The 19,505-nt window shown below is 43.3% G+C and overlaps 1 pseudogene across 1 annotated transcript; it reads right to left on the reverse strand.

The window, feature by feature from the left end:
* Positions 1-13,182: 13,182 nt before the first annotated feature.
* Positions 13,183-15,394, reverse strand: LOC311015865 (zinc transporter ZIP9-like; annotated as a pseudogene). Its single transcript has 5 exons — positions 15,384-15,394; positions 14,093-14,364; positions 13,741-13,826; positions 13,532-13,655; positions 13,183-13,443 (listed from the first exon to the last, which is right to left on the reverse strand). The product of its transcript is annotated as a zinc transporter ZIP9-like (transcript).
* Between the last annotated feature and the right edge of the window lie 4,111 nt (positions 15,395-19,505).

The following is a 19,505-nucleotide window of genomic DNA, read 5'->3' on the forward strand; positions in this document are numbered from 1 at the left end:
GCATCCCGGAAGCAGTTACAGAGGTTTCTGGGATTCGCTAACTTTTACCGCAGGTTCATCAGGGGCTATAGTTCTGTCGCCTCCCCTCTAACCAAGTTGACCTCTGTTAAGACTCCCTTTTTGTGGTCCCCTGCAGCAGAAGCTGCCTTCAGTAAATTGAAGATGTTGTTTTCCTCTGCTCCTGTGCTCATACACCCAGATCACTCCGCTCAGTTTGTGGTGGAGGTCGACGCCTCGGACACGGGTGTAGGAGCGGTCCTCTCTCAACGACCCACCTCGGACCAGAAGCTGCATCCCTGTGCCTACTTCTCCCGCCGACTTTCTTCTGCAGAGAGAAATTATGACGTTGGTAACCGTGAGCTTCTGGCAGTCATTCTGGCTCTTCAGGAGTGGAGACACCTGCTGGAAGGAACTACTTTTCCTTTTGTTGTTTGGACGGACCATAAAAACCTCTCTTATCTCCGCTCTGCTCGCAGGTTGAACCCTCGCCAGGCCCGGTGGGCCTTGTTCCTGGGCCGGTTTAATTTCACCCTCACCTACCGGCCTGGGTCCAAGAACACCAAGCCGGATGCCCTGTCCCGCCAGTTTGACTCTCTGGAGAAGGAGCCGAGTGGGGAGACCATCTTACCCTCGACGTGTGTGGTTGGAGCTGCCAGGTGGGAGGTCGAAAGGTTGGTCCAGGAGGCTAGGAAGGACCGTCCGGATCCTGAGTGCTGTCCACCAGGACGGTTGTTTGTGCCTGCGCCCGTCCGGGGTCCAGTGCTTCAGTGGGGACACGCCTCCAAGGTGGCTTGCCACCCCGGTTTCCACCGCACTCTGACCCTTTTACAGCAGCGTTTTTGGTGGCCCTCCATGTCCGCTGACACTAAGAGGTTCGTCGCCGCCTGCTCCGTCTGTGCCCGCAGTAAGGCTTCTCACCGCCCGCCCGCTGGACTTCTCCGTCCTCTCCCCATCCCTCACAGACCTTGGTCCCACATCGCGGTGGATTTCGTCACTGGCCTGCCCCCGTCCGAAGGTAACTCTGCCATATTGACTGTTGTGGATCGATTTTCTAAAGCGGTGCACTTTGTTCCTCTACCCAAGCTCCCCTCAGCCCTGGAGACTGCCAACCTGCTGGTCCTACACGTGTTCCGGCTGCACGGCATTCCCCAGGATATTGTCTCGGACCGTGGACCCCAGTTCTCGTCGCAGGTTTGGCGAGCCTTTTGCCGAGCGATGGGGGCTTCGGCCAGCCTCTCCTCGGGATACCATCCACAGACCAACGGCCAGACGGAGCGGGCTAACCAGGACCTTGAGACGGCTCTTCGTTGTGTTACCGCCCGCCACCCGGCCTCCTGGTCCACCCACCTCCCCTGGGTGGAATATGCCCACAACTCCCTGGTCTGCTCCGCCACAGGTGTGTCTCCTTTTATGGCCGCTAACGGTTTCCAGCCTCCATTATTTCCCTCTCAGGAGACGGAGTCGGCGGTTCCCTCGGTGCAGGGTCATCTCCGGCGCGCCCGCCGGGTCTGGCGGGAGACTCGGGCAGCCCTTTCCCGCACGGCGGCTCGGAACAAGAGGCTGGCGGACCTCCACCGGGCTCCTGCACCTGTCTACCAGCCCGGACAAAGGGTTTGGTTATCTTCTCGGGATCTCCCGCTGCAGACTGAATCCCGGAAACTAGCGCCCAGATACATCGGCCCCTTTGAGGTCGACCGGGTGATTAATCCCGCGGTGGTGAGACTGAGGCTTCCACCTGCCTTGAAGGTGCACCCTTCTTTCCATGTCTCTCTCCTGAAGCCAGTAGTCACCAGCCCTCTGTCCCCTCCGGCCGAGACCCCTCCACCCCCCCGGATTATCGATGACCATCCTGTCTACACTGTCCGGCGGCTGTTGGATGTACGGAGGCGGGGTCGTGGTTACCAGTATCTGGTGGACTGGGAGGGATATGGTCCGGAGGAGCGCTCCTGGGTTAAGCGTTCTCTCATCCTGGACCCTACTCTGCTTGTTGACTTTTACTCTCTGTTCCCTGGGAAGCCTGGTAGACCGCCAGGTGGCGTTCCTTGAGGGGGGGGTACTGTGAGGGTTGTTTGTGTGTGTGCCTGCTGTTTCTCCTTCCCCGCCTCTTTTTCTCCCCTACAGGGCGCGGCAGGCGGGGCTGACGAGGCACACCGGTTCTCAATCTCTCATCACCGCTTCACATATAACCTCTGGCTCACCCACTACTACTCTGCCAGATAATTCCGTCTCATCGGTAGAGCTGACACTTCCCGCTTTTCGTAGCAGCATCTCAGTGGTTATTCCTTCGTGAGTTTGACGTGCTCCTTTTTCTTGTTTTCAGTTTGTTCTCCCTCGCCTGCCTGCCTCGGTTGAGATTCCTGAGTTTGGTTTTTTTTCGCCTTCGTGCCTGAGTTCCTGAGTTTCGTTTTTTCGCCTTGGTGCCTGAGATTTTTGGTTGGTCCAGAGGACGCCGCGCTGTCGGACCGACGGCCTATATTTTTGTTCTTGTTTTTTCAACTTTCGCTGTTTAATAAACTGTGTAAACTATACTCAGCCTGCTCATCTGTGCTTCCGGGTCCAACCCCCCTCCAGCCTGCAACAAAGAATCTGCCTACTGATTAATCTTTGTTTGCATTGAAAACGTTCTCTGCCCCCGTGAAATCTTTTATTGAACCTGTGTCCTGCGTGCTAATATCAAGTGAAAGACCATATAGTAAAATAGTAACATCTTACTTTAATAATTTCCTGGGGGTGAAATTCCCCTGGGTGGCGTTGTTATGGCAACTTATTGAACCACTCTGCTACACTTATAAACACTTCTCTGAACTGCGTTACTAGGAAACCAAAAAACTTTTATCGGACAAGAATCTACCTACTGATGACATATATGACTGTTATTATGACAACCAGGAAATGCTGAGATGTTCCTATCAGATTAATGTGGTCAGTGGCGTCTTATTATTTCCGCTCGATGTTTCAACATCAGCAGTCTTTCAGAGGAAACTGGATTACAGCTTATATTAACTGATAATGGATCTATTGAATGTTTAGTAATCAATTATTGAGTCTATAAAACACCAATAAACGGTATAAAATGTGCAGCCCAGTCTGTCAGAATCCGAGGGGAAGTCTTTGTGGAAGAAAACTCTTCAGGTCCAATTCAGTGGCTGGTTCAAATGAGGTTTAATCACTGACAGTGGAGAAAAGACAATGTCGCGCTGCCACACAGTCCATTCTGAAATGATGTGAGGTAAGGGACAACTTATACAGAACCAAAGGGGCAGGTCTAAACAGTGGATTTACATAGATTCAATACGCGTCTCTCCCAGAGGAAGAGACGTCCTGAGACAACATAAAGGTGTGACTTCCCTCGGAACAGCTGGGTTCTTTCTACATAGTGTCACAACAGGGGCCATTCATGAAGGCCTTGATCAAGTATGTGAGATGAAGGTGTTTCGGAGACGGTCCAGGAAGGGGGATAGATCAAAGGGTCTTTTCATTAAGACGGCAAGGGTTAACACAATGGAAAACAGCTCAGCAGGACATTTGATGTTTAGAGAGAAAGGAACATTATATGGGATACAAATAAGAAGAGTAAGGTAACACATTTTCTTCTACACTTTAAATGTCTTGTTTTGTCCGACCAACAGTCCAAAAGCCAAAGAGATTCAGTGGATGTGGATCTCTGCAGGAAGCTCCGAGCTGTCCATTCCTGCTGGATTCCTTCTAACTTCTGAATTCAAACATCGTCCCTCAAACTCGTAGCAGGAAAATGATGATGAGAAACGGTGCAGGATGATATTTGAGTGTTTCAGTGTGTCGTCTCCTTGTTGACTGCAGTCTGTGTGTAACTGCTGCTGTAACTGACTGTGTCAGCAACGATGACCAGGAAATCCCGACTTAATTCCCTATCTAGGTTTTGTGAAATAGCCCTCTGGACTCTCACCGTAACCCTGGACTCTGAACCTAACCCCGGACTCTGAACCTAACCCCGGACTCTGAACCTAACCCCAGATTCTGAACCTAACCCCAGACTCTGAACCTAACCCCGGATTCTGAACCTAACCCTGGACTCTGAACCTACTCGCGGACTCTGAACATAACGCCGCACTCTGAACCTAACCCCTGGACTCTTGATTCAAAAGTTAATAACATTAACTCTTTATTGTGACCGCAGTACAGCGGTCACAATAAAAAGTAAGGGTTCAATTCCTGATTAGCATGACTGAAAGAAGTTGATTTTGATTTTGATTTAGGTTTAATCTCACAGGCACAAAAAGAATGTGGCTGCAGCTGAAAATGAGGAATAGGAATATTGTGCAAACAGGCAGCCTAAGACATATGGTTTTATTCTTATTTCACATATTAAACAGACTAAATATCAGTGACTATTTCTACTTCCAACAGAACACTTCTTTAACACACAGAAATGTCCTTAAACATTTCAGAAAACTCCCGTTTGCAAAAACGAGCTCTGCAAAGACTCTGTTCTGAGATTATGCTGTGATATGAAATAAAGAAATGTAAGGCCAGAGAATATTGTTCACGTGTGCCGGTTCAGGATCACCTGCTTCCTGGATTCACCCCTGGGCATACTTATTTCCACTTTTGCATCTCTTTTTATTATCATTATTATTACATGCATCCTTTAGTGTGATGAGGATGTGAACTGATGCGGTCCCTGTCATGTGTTGTACCATTACAGACTGGTTCAGTAAAAGAGACACAAAGAGGGCCGTGGTGTTGTGGTGATTTTGTGGTGCGTCGCAGACTTGCTGCACTATCGTAAGACTCTTAACTAAAATTACTAAATGTCAGCCTGTTAACAGTTTTCAGATCAGATCTTTTTTTTGCAAGAAGCTGAACAGCTGGGTGGAAGGAGAAGTGGTTTGTGGGGGAAGGGCGAGGACACACGGCCGGAGGGCTCAATGGGCTGGAGGAGACGGGCTTGAGCAAGGATACGTGAAACAATGGATGCACCTTGAGTGAAGATGGGAGCCTGAGGCGGGCCACTGCAGGATTAATCATTTTAATGATTTCAAAGGGGCCAATGTACCTGGGTGCCAGCTTGCTCTGTCTGGAGGGGAAGATCCTTGGATGAGAGCCACACCCTTTGACCCGGAACGTAGGCAGGTGCCGGTCTGCAGTGCCTGTCCGCCAGGCGCTGGTTCTGCACAGCCGTGCGGAGGAGAGCAGCGCGGGCCACCTGCCACACTTGACGACACTGTCTCATGTGGTCCTGGACAGACGGGACTGCCACATCACCCTCCTGCTCGGGAAATAAGGGGGGCTGAAAGCCGTTAGCAGCCATAAATGGTGACATACCTGTGGCGGAGCTGACGAGGGAGTTGTGTGCATACTCCACCCAGGGGAGATGAGTGGACCAAGAGGCAGGGTGCCTGGCGGAAACACAGCACAGGGCAGCCTCCAAATCCTGTTTCGTCTGCTCCGTCTGTCCCTTAGACTGTGGGTGATAGCCTGATGTGAGGCTAACCGATGCCCCGATAGCCGAGCAGAAAGCCCTCCAGACTTGGGAGATGAATTGTGGCCCACGGTCCGACACTATGTCCAGAGGGAGACCGTGGAGCTTAAACACATCAAGGACCAGGGGCCTCATTTATAAAACTGTGCGTAGGATCCTTACTAAAAGTGTACGTACGCCAAAAAGCCAAAGTTTGCCTGCGCCAAAAAAAAATCTGATTTATAAAACTGTGCGCACGCAAGCTGTACTCAATGTTTACTTTATAAATCATCAAACCTGAATCCCGCCCTGTACACGCCCTCATTTTACTATATTAATGAGCCGGCATGCAATCGTTTCCGTGTGGTGAATCACGGCGACAGGCTAGGAAAAAGCAAAGAAACGTAACTTTTCAGAAACGGAGAAGAGACACTTGTAGGGGAGGTGGAGGCCCGGAAAATAATTTAATTTAGTGGCCACAGCAGCGGGAGCACGAATAAAAAGAAGCAGTGCGAGTGGCAACACATTGCTGCTGCTGTCAACGGCGTCAGTGGGACAGAGCGGACGGTGGCGAAACTTACGAAAAAGTCGTCCGATCTGAAGGTAAATGACATCTTCCACTCTTTTACCAACATGTATTTAATGTATTGCTTGAGTATTTGAGGAAGTTTGATCGGCACAGCGTCCGGGTCCGACGCAAAGCAGCAGTGCACCCCGGGCGCATGGCACATCAAGCGGTCGGGCGCTCACTGACGCCGTCCTGCAACTTCAGCGAGACACAATCACCGCCAGCAAATGCGCACTGTGTTGCAAGAAATTGCCATATTAATAAAACAATATGTTAAAAATGAACATTGTTGTCTTCCTTATCTTACAAACGCAGCATGTCGGATTCTTGCGCCCTGTTGATACCCCTCCAGTCGGGCAGGGGGCCGAGGTTCATCATGCTGGGGACTCTACCACCTTTGCCGGGTGTAGTCTGCCTCCTGAAGTTCGGTAAAGTTGCGCTCTCCACGCTCCACGTTTATGAAGTTGAGTTCCTCATGATAACGCGGATCTAACGTATGATATGGAGTGAAATGAAATGTGTGCGAGTCATCAAAACTATAATATTTCTTCTCACGTTTACTTCCTACAATCTGACATCTGTATCGCTCCAGTCTCCAGAATGTGCGTACGGGTATGCATGCCTCAGAGTTTGCTTACGGGTACGCACACTTTCCTGTCAAGTTTGGTTTTTATAGATCACAACCTTTGCGTGGTGGCGTACGCACGTTTCCAGCCCCATTTTATGCGTATGCAAGCTTTATAAATGAGTCCACGATGGTGAGTATTACTGTTACCCTAAGAGGGAGGCAGTCCCGTGACAAAGTCCACGGCGATGTGTGACCAGCAGTGTTGGGAACGTTACTTTAAAAAAGTAATTAGTTATAGTTACTCACTACTTGTTCCAAAAAGTAACTGAGTTAGTAACTGAATTACTTTATAATAAAAGTAACTAGTTACCAGGGAAAGTAACTATTTGCGTTACTGTAAAAAAAAAAAAAGTTGCTTTATGTCAAAGAATTTGGATTTTTCTTGTAATGAGATGGCAAACTGTAGGCTTGTAGTCTACTCCTAGTCACGTAGCGTGTAGTCTTGTGTATAATAATTGAGATCGCATTCCGCACCTTGCATGCGGGAATAATTAAAATTTGAGGAGAAATTATACAGTGGGAGATGCTGTGTCTGTCATATATCACAAAACAGGGCCAGAGCGCACAGCAGTAGACATAATGACGGCGAGACCCCGGTGCCTCCACGAGCCGCCGCGCCGTTCATCATCATCATCACCACCGGCGTCTTCACCATCCGCGCTCCACAGCTGCACCGGATTCCGTCCAACACCAGAATGGCGGGACACCGGGGCCCGCGTGGCCCTCGCGCGCCGCTCAGACCAGCAGCAGCCCCAACTCCGGCTCCAGCTCGCGGCAAGTTTGCACGTTTCTCCACGGACAACAGGCTGCCGAGACCAGGCACGAGCGGCGCGCAAGCAGAACACGATCCTGACTTTTTTTTTAACCCACAACCGACAAATTCAATTCATAGTAACGCACCGCATTTAACGTTCAGTAACGATAACGGCGTTGTAACGACGGAAACAGTAATTAGTTAGACTACCCCGTTGCTGAAAAAATAACAGTGTTACCTAACGCCGTTCTTTTAAACACTGCGGTCAAGCCAGCCGACACATCGTGAACGACAGTCAAGCCAGCCGACCCAGTTTTTTGCTGTACGTGATAATAGTATCTTTACGGTAATAATGTCTCAGAACTGGTTTCAAAATAAAAGCACTCGTCGAGTGCATAGCGAAAGACTGTCAACGAAAGCAAATACTGTCAACGGAAATGGACGGACGTTGTGATATGTACTTTCAAAATAAAGGCTCAAATAATTGACAATTGTAATCTTAAGCCAATAGTTTTTTTATTATGTCTACTGCTGTGCGCTCTGGCCCTGTTTTTTTATTGGAATTTCTAACAAGGCCATGTTTCCACATTCTAATTTCATTTCAGGGTAATAGTAGACGTACACTGCCTCATATTGCCACCCAGGAAGTTTCAAGTCTTTCCTGTGTCTTTCAAACTAAGGTAAACTTAAGTGTTAAATATGAGACAAATTACATGTGATTTTGGATTCAATTTAAAAGGAAACGCCCTGTTATCACAGACTAATTCCACTTCAGGGTCATAGCATATGACCTGGTAGTGTGACCCAGTAAGTATCAAAACATTCTGATGTATAGTTTCAAAATAAAAGCCCATCAAAGTGTCAAATATGAGACATATTACACATGATTTTGGGTTCAATTTAAAAGGAAACGCCTTGTTATCACTGACTAATTCCACTTCAGGGTTATAGTATATGATCCCGTAGTGTGACCCAGTAAGTATCAAGACATTCTGATGTATAGTTTCAGAGTAAAAGCCTGTCAAATATGAGACAAATTACAATTGATTTTGGATTCAATTTAAAAGGAATCGCCCTGTTATCAAGGAATAATTCCACTTCAAGGTTATAGTATATGACCTGGTAGTGTGAACCAGTAAGAATCAAGACATTCTGATGTATAGTTATAGAATAAAAGCCTGTCAAAGTGTCAAATACGAGACAAACTACATTTGATTTTGGATTCAATTTAAAGGGAAACGCCCTGTTATCAAGGAATAATTCAATTTCAGGGTTATAGTATATGACCTGGTAGTGTGACCCAGTACGTATCAAGACATTCTGATGTATAGTTTCAGAGTAAAAGCCTGTCAAATATGAGACAAATTACAATTGAATTTGGATTCAATTTAAAAGGAATCGCCCTGTTATCAAGGAATAATTCAACTACAGAGTTATAGTATATGACCTGGTAGTGTGACCCAGTAAGTATCAAGACATTCTGATGTATAGTTTCAGAATAAAAGCCTGTCAAAGTGTCAAATATGACACATATTACACATGATTTTGGGTTCAATTTAAAAGGAAACGCCCTGTTATCAAGGAATAATTCCACTGCAGGGTTATAGTATATGACCTGGTAGTGTGACCCAGTAAGTATCAAAACATTCTGATGTATAGTTTCAAAATAAAAGCCCATCAAAGTGTCAAATATGAGACTTATTACACATGATTTTGGGTTCAATTTAAAAGGAAACGCCCTGTTATCACTGACTAATTCCACTTCAGGGTTATAGTATATGACCCCGTAGTGTGACCCAGTAAGTATCAAGACATTCTGATGTATAGTTTCAGAGTAAAAGCCTGTCAAATATGAGACAAATTACAATTGATTTTGGATTCAATTTAAAAGGAATCGCCCTGTTATCAAGGAATAATTCCACTTCAAGGTTATAGTATATGACCTGGTAGTGTGACCCAGTACGTATCAAGACATTATGATGTATAGTTTCAGAGAAAAAGCCTGTCAAAGTGTCAAATATGAGACAAACTACATTTGATTTTGGATTCAATTTAAAAGGAAATGCCCTGTTATCAAGGAATAATTAAATTTCAGGGTTATAGTATATGACCTGGTAGTGTGACCCAGTACGTATCAAGACATTCTGATGTATAGTTTCAGAGTAAAAGCCTGTCAAAGTGTCAAATATGAGACAAATTACATTTGATTTTGGATTCAATTTAAAAGGAAACGCCCTGTTATCAAGGAATAATTCAACTTCAGAGTTATAGTATATGACCTGGTAGTGTGACCCAGTAAGTATCAAGACATTCTGATGTATAGTTTCAGAATAAAAGCCTGTCAAAGTGTCAAATATGACACATATTACACATGATTTTGGGTTCAATTTAAAGGGAAACGCCCTGTTATCAAGGAATAATTCAATTTCAGGGTTATAGTATATGACCCCGTAGTGTGACCCAGTAAGTATCAAGACATTCTGATGTATAGTTTCAGAGTAAAAGCCTGTCAAATATGAGACAAATTACTACAGGGTCATATACTATAACCCTGCATTGGAATTATTCCTTGATAACAGGGCGTTTCCTTTTAAATTGAACCCAAAATCATGTGTAATATGTGTCATATTTGACACTTTGACAGGCTTTTATTCTGAAACTATACATCAGAATGTCTTGATACTTACTGGGTCACACTACCAGGTCATATACTATAACCCTGAAATTGAATTATTCCTTGATAACAGGGCGTTTCCTTTTAAATTGAATCCAAAATCAATTGTAATTTGTCTCATATTTGACAGGCTTTTATTCTGAAACTATACATCAGAATGTCTTGATACTTACTGGGTCACATTACCAGGTCATATACTATAACTCTGAAGTTGAATTATTCCTTGATAACAGGGCGTTTCCTTTTAAATTGAACCCAAAATCACGTGTAATAAGTCTCATATTTGACACTTTGATGGGCTTTTATTTTGAAATTATACATCAGAATGTTTTGATACTTACTGGGTCACACTACAGGGTCATATACTATAACCCTGAAGTGGAATTAGTCAGTGATAACAGGGCGTTTCCTTTTAAATTGATCCCAAAATCATGTGTAATAATTCTCATATTTGACACTTTGATGGGCTTTTATTTTGAAACTATACATCAGAATGTTTTGATACTTACTGGGTCACACTACCAGGTCATCTACTATAACTCTGAAGTGGAATTATTCCTTGATAACAGGGCGATTCCTTTTAAATTGAATCCAAAATCAAATGTAATTTGTCTCATATTTGACACTTTGACGGGCTTTTATTCTGAAACTATACATCAGAATGTCTTGATACTTACTGGTTCACACTACCAGGTCATATACTATAACTCTGAAGTGGAATTATTCCTTGATAACAGGGCGTTTCCTTTTAAATTGAACCCAAAATCATGTGTAATATGTCTCATATTTAACACTTCAGTTTACCTTAGTTTGAAAGACACAGGAAAGACTTGAAACTTCCTGGGTGGCAATATGAGGCGGTGTACGTCTACTATTACCCTGAAGTGAAATTTGCATGTGGAAACATGGCCTTGTTTTCAATAAAAAAAACAACAATTGTCAATTATTTGAGCCTTTATTTTGAAAGTACATATCACAACGTCCGTACGTTTCCGTTGACAGTATTTGCTTTCGTTGACAGTCTTTCGCTATGTACCCGACGAATGCTTTTATTTTGAAACCAGTTCTGAGACGATATTACCGTAAAGATACTACAATCACGTACAGCAAAAAACTGGGTCGGCTGGCTTGACTGACGTTCACGATGTGTCGGCTGGCTTGACCGCGGTTTTTAAACAGCGTTATTCAAAACACTGGTGACCAGGGTCGGTGGGGAACAGGCAGAGGTCGTAATAAGTTGGCTGGGGCACGATGGGATGCTTGCTGCGGGAACAGATGGAGAAGGCAGAGACGAACTCCTTCGTGTCAGCATATAGCGTGGGCCACCAAAAACGCTGACGCACGAGAGATAAAGTTCTCTGAAACCCCGGAGGATACGCCAGTTTGGATGTGTTAAAAGAATTTGTCCATAAACTAATAAATTCACCCAAGGAGTCGATCGGAGACATAAGTAAAGTCGACGTCTGACTTTAATCTTGATCAAGAGGAACAGTTACAATGCAACAACGTGTGAGGATGCTACAGAGGAAGTGCTCAAATCACTGTTGTGACTTAAGTCTTTTAAAGGCACAGGAGATGATGCGTCATTGACAGTTAATCTTCATGCAGAACTAGACATCATGACTACCAGGCCTCTGATAACATTTAGGTCAGCCGTGGGGATACTAAAGTAATAAACAGTTCAACACATAAAGCTGTAACCTGAACAAAGAAAACTTTAAGACATGAGGTTATACAAAATTCTTATAACACCTTTCCCGCTGAAGTGGACGCATTCATACATAAACACCTCTTTGACCGTCTCCCTCGCCAGCAGCCTACATATTGAAACAGCGCCACCAGCCCTTTGACTCTCTGCTGTGGCTGACAATGGTATTGCAGCTAATTTCCTTGGGCCCCTTCGCTGTTTTGATGAGGATTCGATTCCATGAGCGACATTTAAATAATAACAAAACGACCAAACTATGTGATTGCTCTTGTTTCCAGCAGACAATACTACTAAACGATGGTACATAGCTGATGTGGCTCTCATAAATGCGACAAAGCTTTCAGGCCACCTGAGCAATCGCCATACAACTGTTGAAAGTGCCTTTTTTATGGATCTTTCATGTGCAATTTTAATACAGTCGTTTTACGGAGCGCTATAAGCGGTTACCCATAATTCCAAGCGGCAGCGTCATCGTCAGCGTTTGTCATAAAAAAGCTGATCATTTGAAAACTAAAGCGATTTTAGAGCTGAAACTTTCTCTGGCAAGAGTCTGTGAGAGGGAGAATGTATCACACATGGAAATGGCCAGTGGAGAAAATATTGCACCCTGAGTGAAACGGGCTTCACGTCGGAGGGGTATAAATACAGCGGGAGAACACGTAGTTGTTAGGAGGTCATCGAACGTATATCAGCTCAGGTATCAGTCAGCTGCGGTGTTAAAGGTGACGTAAGAGCAGGGTTACCATTTAAGAGTGCGCTGACTCTGCGTCGCTGTCGTTGACTGACCTGATAAGAGCTGAGGAAATTGATCATCCTGCAAACTACACTGTGAGATACTCAGTGTGGTCCATGATCAATGTCGTTCTGAGAATGATGGACCTCATTTTTTTCCACATTGTCCAAATCAAAGACATTGAGAGTATTATTAAAACTAAACAAAGTTTTTTATTTTTATTTTTTATTAAATATGGAAATGGCTGTTTTTTATACATTAAAGATATGTATGCCTTTTTGATTGGGGTGGTTGTAGATACTTTTATGTCTTTTATATAAATGTGTCTCAAAAAAATAAATAAAAGTAAAATACCTTTTTGTGACCATATCTGTAATAAACACTGGTGGTTGTCTACTTTACCTCAAAGCATGTGTTGTGTGTGCAAATAAGAAACAAACTAAAAAAAAACAGAACACTGAGCAGAATGAGAAAAAATGTTCTTACTTCCCGTAAACTACAAAGAGGGAACCGACAAAGAAAGAGGTTCCTAAAGTGTCAGAGGCAAAGATTCAATTAAGCATCTGTAACTGGGAGTACCTGCTTGGAAGCCACAGATATGTACAATATTTGGCAGGTATTATTCTTTTCGGCATGGTGGCAGTCGCCCTACACATAATTCACCCGACCCATCTCAATCAGTCATCATGCAGCCCGAGGGCCAGCAGCATCGGGGTCCCGACCCTGAGGACCAGAGTGAGGCTCTCCAGGAGCCCCAGGTGTCGCCGGTGGTGGGCCTCGGCCCCGGTGTGCTGCTCGTGGTCCGAGGGAGGATGGCCCGTCCTGCTGCTGCTGACCTCGGGGAGAACATGCATCGTGGCCACGTAGAGGAAAGTCCCGGCTGAGAAGAGCATCCCCACATCTGTCGCAATGAGCTGGTTCTGAGACGAGCGGGGAGACTGCAGACGCAAACACAACGGATCAAATAATGCTAAAGTTGAAACTGTAGGAAAAAATACCCAAGATGGCTGAAGGGTGCTTTCTTACCGCCTTTAATATGAAGTAAGTGGGGATGGCAAGTAGAGGCGCTGCACAACAAATGTCCCTGTATGTACTTTTCTTCAAGGCCAGCATGCATCAAAAAAGAGACCAAACAAAAAGCTGCAGGCGCCTAGGAGATAAGAGACCATCTCTTTTACATCTCCTTACATACTTCTATACATCCTTCAATGAAATGTTCTGTCAGGGAACCTCACCTTGTGTAGGATCACTGCTAAAAATACTACAACTTGCACCGTCACTTGACCCGTGGCCACAGCTGCACCCACAGCGAATCCATCAGCTACAATGCAAACAACAACAATCAGATTCATGGGCTCAACAATGTAAATAAACTACATTTACATCAAACTGGCGGATGAGTGTTATTTGATGTGTCTGTCTGCATGCCAAGTTTTTTACAAAGAACAAGTAAGGGTGTGCGAGGAAAAGTAGGGCACTTGGAACATATCACATGAGATCACAAGAGGAAATGAACTCCAGGGCGTTGTTGGCTGCAATTCATGAAAACATACAATAAAACAGTATAATAAATGGTGTATAAGTTACCTGCAGCGTGAATAGCAGCCCCAAAGTGGCTGTGATGCCCACACTGTTGGACAATCGAGTCGCCTGGTCTTAGAGGTAACTTCCGATCTGATCCACTAGGAACATTAGGATGAACCCGAAAGTCAAATAGACTTGATGAGGTCGTGGAGAGGTGAGGATGGCTCGGCTCACCTCTCCACGACTCTCCCAGTAAGCCCACTCCCTCAGGGATGGTGATGTCCAGCGCTGTCCCACACAGGAGTCCTGCCCCCAGGATGGACACGAACCGCAGGCTCCTCAGTGGAGCCACACCAGATTTAAATAAATACAATCATAATCGTATCATAATTATGGAATTATAAATATTATAATGACAATATTTCAATTTGACATACAATAGCTGGAGCGAGTTCTCAGATTTCCATGATAATAAACACTGGACGAGAACGTCAACAACATCCTCCAACAATACAACAAAAGAGGAGAAACACTAACCTCGAAGAGTCTGAACAACAGTGGGATGAATCCGAACGCAAAACAACCCACAAACATTGTGTAAAGTGTTCTTTGTTTGACCAACCAGTGAAAGTGGACAAGGCAACACAAGACAAAAGGTACGGTTTAAAGGAGTCCTTTTTATTTATAGAAATATATAAAAACTAATCAAGTCTATGGGGGAAGTAATTAAAAGAGTCTGGAGGAGGTGGCTGAGAGCGTGGCTCCGTGTGGCCTGGTGAGTGGCCGGGCTTCACTCACACAGGCTGGCAGGCTGGCTGGATCTGCTGGTCAGTTGGTGTACTGGTTCGGTGTCAAGGCTGTATCATCATTGCTGGCGCTGTGTGCTGTGCTGCTTACGACTGCTGCAAGCTGCTGCACTCCACTTCGTGGCTGTAAAGCGCTTCTGTTCAGCCCTTGAGGTTCCAACCTGACCCAGCATCCAAAGTGACTCCAGCCTACGCCACACGCCACCTGTCACAGAGAAGATCAGAGGGAGACTGAAGGAGAGAGTGTGTGTGGGTAATTAAGCTGGTTGCCGACCTATCCAGCACACCTGTTTCCAGTTAGCCCGTCACCATGCAATCACTGCAGACACACTCACTCTGTTAAAACCACACCCACAGCAAAATCCACCACAGTGTCACACCAAATACAAAGATTACTAGCCGATACAGCTTTACCCTGTTACAATTGCCACTGATATTAAAGCCAACCCTCCTCCTCCTTCTTCTTCTTCACAAGTGATGATGTGCTACATCTTATAGTCGCTTCTGCTGGAAACTGACAGTCTGTTACTTGTTGCACCCCACAATACCTGCGTGCCATTCTGCCTTCCACGTCACACCTCGAGGTTTCCCTGAACACCACTGCAGCAGCAGCAGCAGGAGCAGGAACAGCAGTAGGAGGAGCAGGAGCAGCAGGAGTAGGAGGAGCAGCAGGAGGAGGAACAGCAGGAGGAGGAGGAGGAGGAGGAACAGCAGCACTGTTTAATTGTGTGTTCGTGCATACTATTACTTTATCATTTATCATTTCTTTGTTTTATGTGACTCTAGTTAAAAAGCAACACTTATTGTCAACAAACTTGACTAAATAAAGATTTATTGTTCAAAAAGCTGAGGGTAGGGGGGTTGTAATGGATCTGTTGTAATGATGGCCCTTTGGAACGAATAATAAAAAAGAAACTGTCAAATGCTGACATTTGCTATTATTACTATCTAGAAAAACAAAAACTGCCAAACTATAAAAAGGCAAAGCACACAAACAGACAAACACATTCTAAGTGTGCACAGTTTTGACAATGCAGAGACATTGTGTTACCATTACAATCTAGAAACAAGCTGAAGAAAGTGAAGTGTTAGAAAGTGCTTGGCTGTTGACAAAAACAACAAGTCCCACCGTCTATACAGAGCTTACGAAGATAATCTGAAATAAAAAGGATTCATCACGAACACTTGGAGTTAGAAAAAGACTACTGGAAATCATTGCAACCGTCAGACTGACAAATGTAGATCATGTACTCAAATGGAATGCCGTGACATGATACTAGACGCTAGTATTTTGTATATAAAGTATAAAACATATCATTTCTGGTTAGCTATTGAACAGTCCTTTTGAAGCTGTGTAAATACAGCTATCGCACCGATACTTTAGCACTCTCAACTTACCAAAAGTTGTGGAATTAAACTACATTCAGAGTTAAACACTGGAGTTTTTAGACAAGATGAGATTCTGGTTTTCTAAGTATCTCCCTCAGACCTTAGATGTTACTTTGACAGGACACATTCAGAGATTTCAAAACATCACAGAGGTATAAAATGAAGAGGTATAAAACTAAATAAAATCACCTTATCATGACTAGAAGAGCATCCAACTCAATGGTGTCAAACAATTCTCCATAATCATATACCTATGGACTAATTATGGAAAGGGTTTGGGTTCGCCGCCGTCACCGTTACACCCACAGGGGGGCTCTCCTGTGGTTCTGAGCAGCTGGATAATACAGGATTCATTTTATGGCCCAATTAGAATAACTGGCCCGTAGTGACAGACTGTAGTGGTTCTTTGTCTGCAGTGCTTTGCCTTCGTTGACCAACAATCTCCTTTATGAGTAAGGGCCAGCTCATAGTGTTTTCTTGAAGAGGAGGAAATTAAAGGACAGAAATGAGAAGCTTGATAAATCCTGAGTGAGGTTGTAACTGTGGACACTTAACTGTGTTTTGTTGTTGTCTGAGTCTTCCTCTCGCTGTGAGGTGACAGTGCTACCCACTACACCACCGCGCAGCCCTAAAATTAGGAATATCTTGAAATATTTAAAGAAAAAATAATAAATACTCAAATAAAAAAATTCAATAAGTTATTTTTGATTTTTGTCTGTTTTATATTTAAATATCTAAAGAAAATCATCATAGTGATACAAACATCTTGTGAATCCAATATTGGTAACGATTGTTTGATAGGGTTGTTTGACCAAGGTTAGGGGGTAAGGGTTGGGGTTTGTTAAAGTATAAGACCTGTGCTTGTAAAATGACTCTATTTTGGCCTTTGGAGATTTGCATTAAAGGTTTATATATGCATGATCAGTAATTCATGTGTACAATGTGGGGATTAAATGTTTCAGAAAAAGTTCTATTCTGGTGATGATGATGGTTGTTTAATCTTGATGTTATGAAGTTCAACAACCGGAGGAAAGATTTTGTCAGACAGTGATTTCAGGATTCGTGGCTCTCGTTCTTTCTGAAGTACTGATCATGAACTATGCTTTTAAACTGAGTGTCTATTTTTGGACTTTTTTCATTCACCTCATTCATTTTTGTTTTTTCTATGAAATGAAGGTGTATTGTAAGGCCAACAATACTACTACTACTACTACTACTACTACTACTACTACTACTACTAGTAATAATAATAATAATAATAACAATAATAATTATAATAATAATGTAGCGTTCCGAAGTGTACAGGGCATCCAAAGTCACTCTTTTCTGCTGACAAAAACTCACGAACATAATACTCTTTGGAGCTGAACAACACACTCCGTTTATTCTCCTCCTTACACCCACGAACTTTGCCAAAACATAAAACGTCGCCTCTCTCCGACGTCACACATGCGCCCCACTCTCACATGCTTCCCCCCTTACAGTAGAGAATGTCCCCATCTCTCAGTACACATGTTAATGAAACACACGAGGAAAAAAAACATGTGCATTTATTAAATAAACACAACTGTTATGGGTAAACAGCCTAGCTAACCCACACAATAGCACAAACACACACACACAAAAATAACCTACATGCACCCCCCTTTAAAACACAGGGAGTCAGTTAACATGGGCATGTACAAAACATTCACTCCATTACTTAGTCCCTAAAGCGAGCAGGGGGTCGTGATGTATGGGGTCAGTTCAGTCTCATTAATAATGAATGCACAGAGAAGGATTCACAAATGTATTTTGTGATTTATATATAAATGACTCTCTTCTCACAAATACATTTCGTTTTAAATAAATGTAATATATATCCATACATATATGAATTTAAAAAATATTTGCAATTTTCATCAAAAATGTATTTGTATGTTGTTGCATTTATATACAAACTGTTAAACTTGAATTTACAAGACGCTTTTCATTTGTGAACTTGTTTGCATTTGTTCGTGAACTGGTCTGTATTTATTTGTGGATTTTTGAGACTCTCCTGACGTGGCTGGATTCACAAATGCATTTTTTTCAACAAGGAACTCTCTGTAGCCAATCAGATGCCTCCCTCGTTTTCAGCCAATCACATGACTGCATTCCCACGAGGGGTACCTCACCATGGCCAGAGCAAAGATTTTTCTCTGCGCATTTTGCGTTGCTTTTCGGTAAAAGAACAACAAAATACGTATGTGTAAAGCGTTAAACATCCACTAGGGGGAGTGGATTCGAACAGCACATTCAAATGAGTGAGATTGGAGGAAGCTATCAATGCACTAAAATAGGACTTACTGGCACGAAACTGGGACATAATATACCAAAAAAAAGACATTGATAGTGCTTATGAAACATTCTTTACTAGGTTTAAGTCAACTGTCCAATCAAAGAATATAACGGAAAACAAATAAATACCAAATGTCCATGGATTACAAAGGGATTACAAAATGCCTGCAAAAAAAAAATAGACTCTACAGAGATTTCATAAAACAGAGAACTAAAGATTCAGGATAATATATATAAAAAGTACAAGAATAAGTTAACTTATATTATATGACCAAGCAAGAAAGATTATTATTATAAGAAAATATTAGATGATAACAAAAACAATATGAAAAGAATATGGAGTATACTTAATATTATTATCAGAAATGTCCCGGGGAAAACAAACTACCCTAATATTTTATTGATAGGACAAAGAAAATTATAATATGGAGGATGTAGCTAACAGCGTTAATCTTTCTTTCTTTCTTTTCTTTTTTTGTTGTTGTAAATGTTGGACCAGACCTGGCTAAAAAAAATCCCTGATCCGGGGACATCTGGAGAAATGTTTGAGAATTTATTGAAGATGAATCCCTGCTCTATGTTTCATAAGGCAGTAGATGAAAAAGAACGTTTTGGACATTGTTAAAACATGTAAAAACAAAATGTCCACTGATTTCAATGTCGTTAGTTAAATGGTCATTGAGGGGATTTCCAAACCTTTAACATTCATCTGTAATTTAGCTTTCCAAACCGGTACTTTTCCAATCAAAATTAAAATAGCAAAAGACATACCAATATACAAAACTGGGAACAAGCATCATTTCACAAATTACAGACCCGATTCTTTACTCCCTCAATTCTCCAAAATACTAGAAAAACTGTTCAACTATAGACTAGTCATATTTGTAGAAAAGCATAAACTAATCACTGAAAGCCATTATGGATTCAAAACAAACAGATCAACATCACTTGCAATAATAGGA

The sequence above is a fragment of the Eutrigla gurnardus genome, assembly GCF_963514095.1.
Source record: "Eutrigla gurnardus genome assembly, chromosome: 7".
Lineage (NCBI taxonomy): Eukaryota > Metazoa > Chordata > Actinopteri > Perciformes > Triglidae > Eutrigla > Eutrigla gurnardus.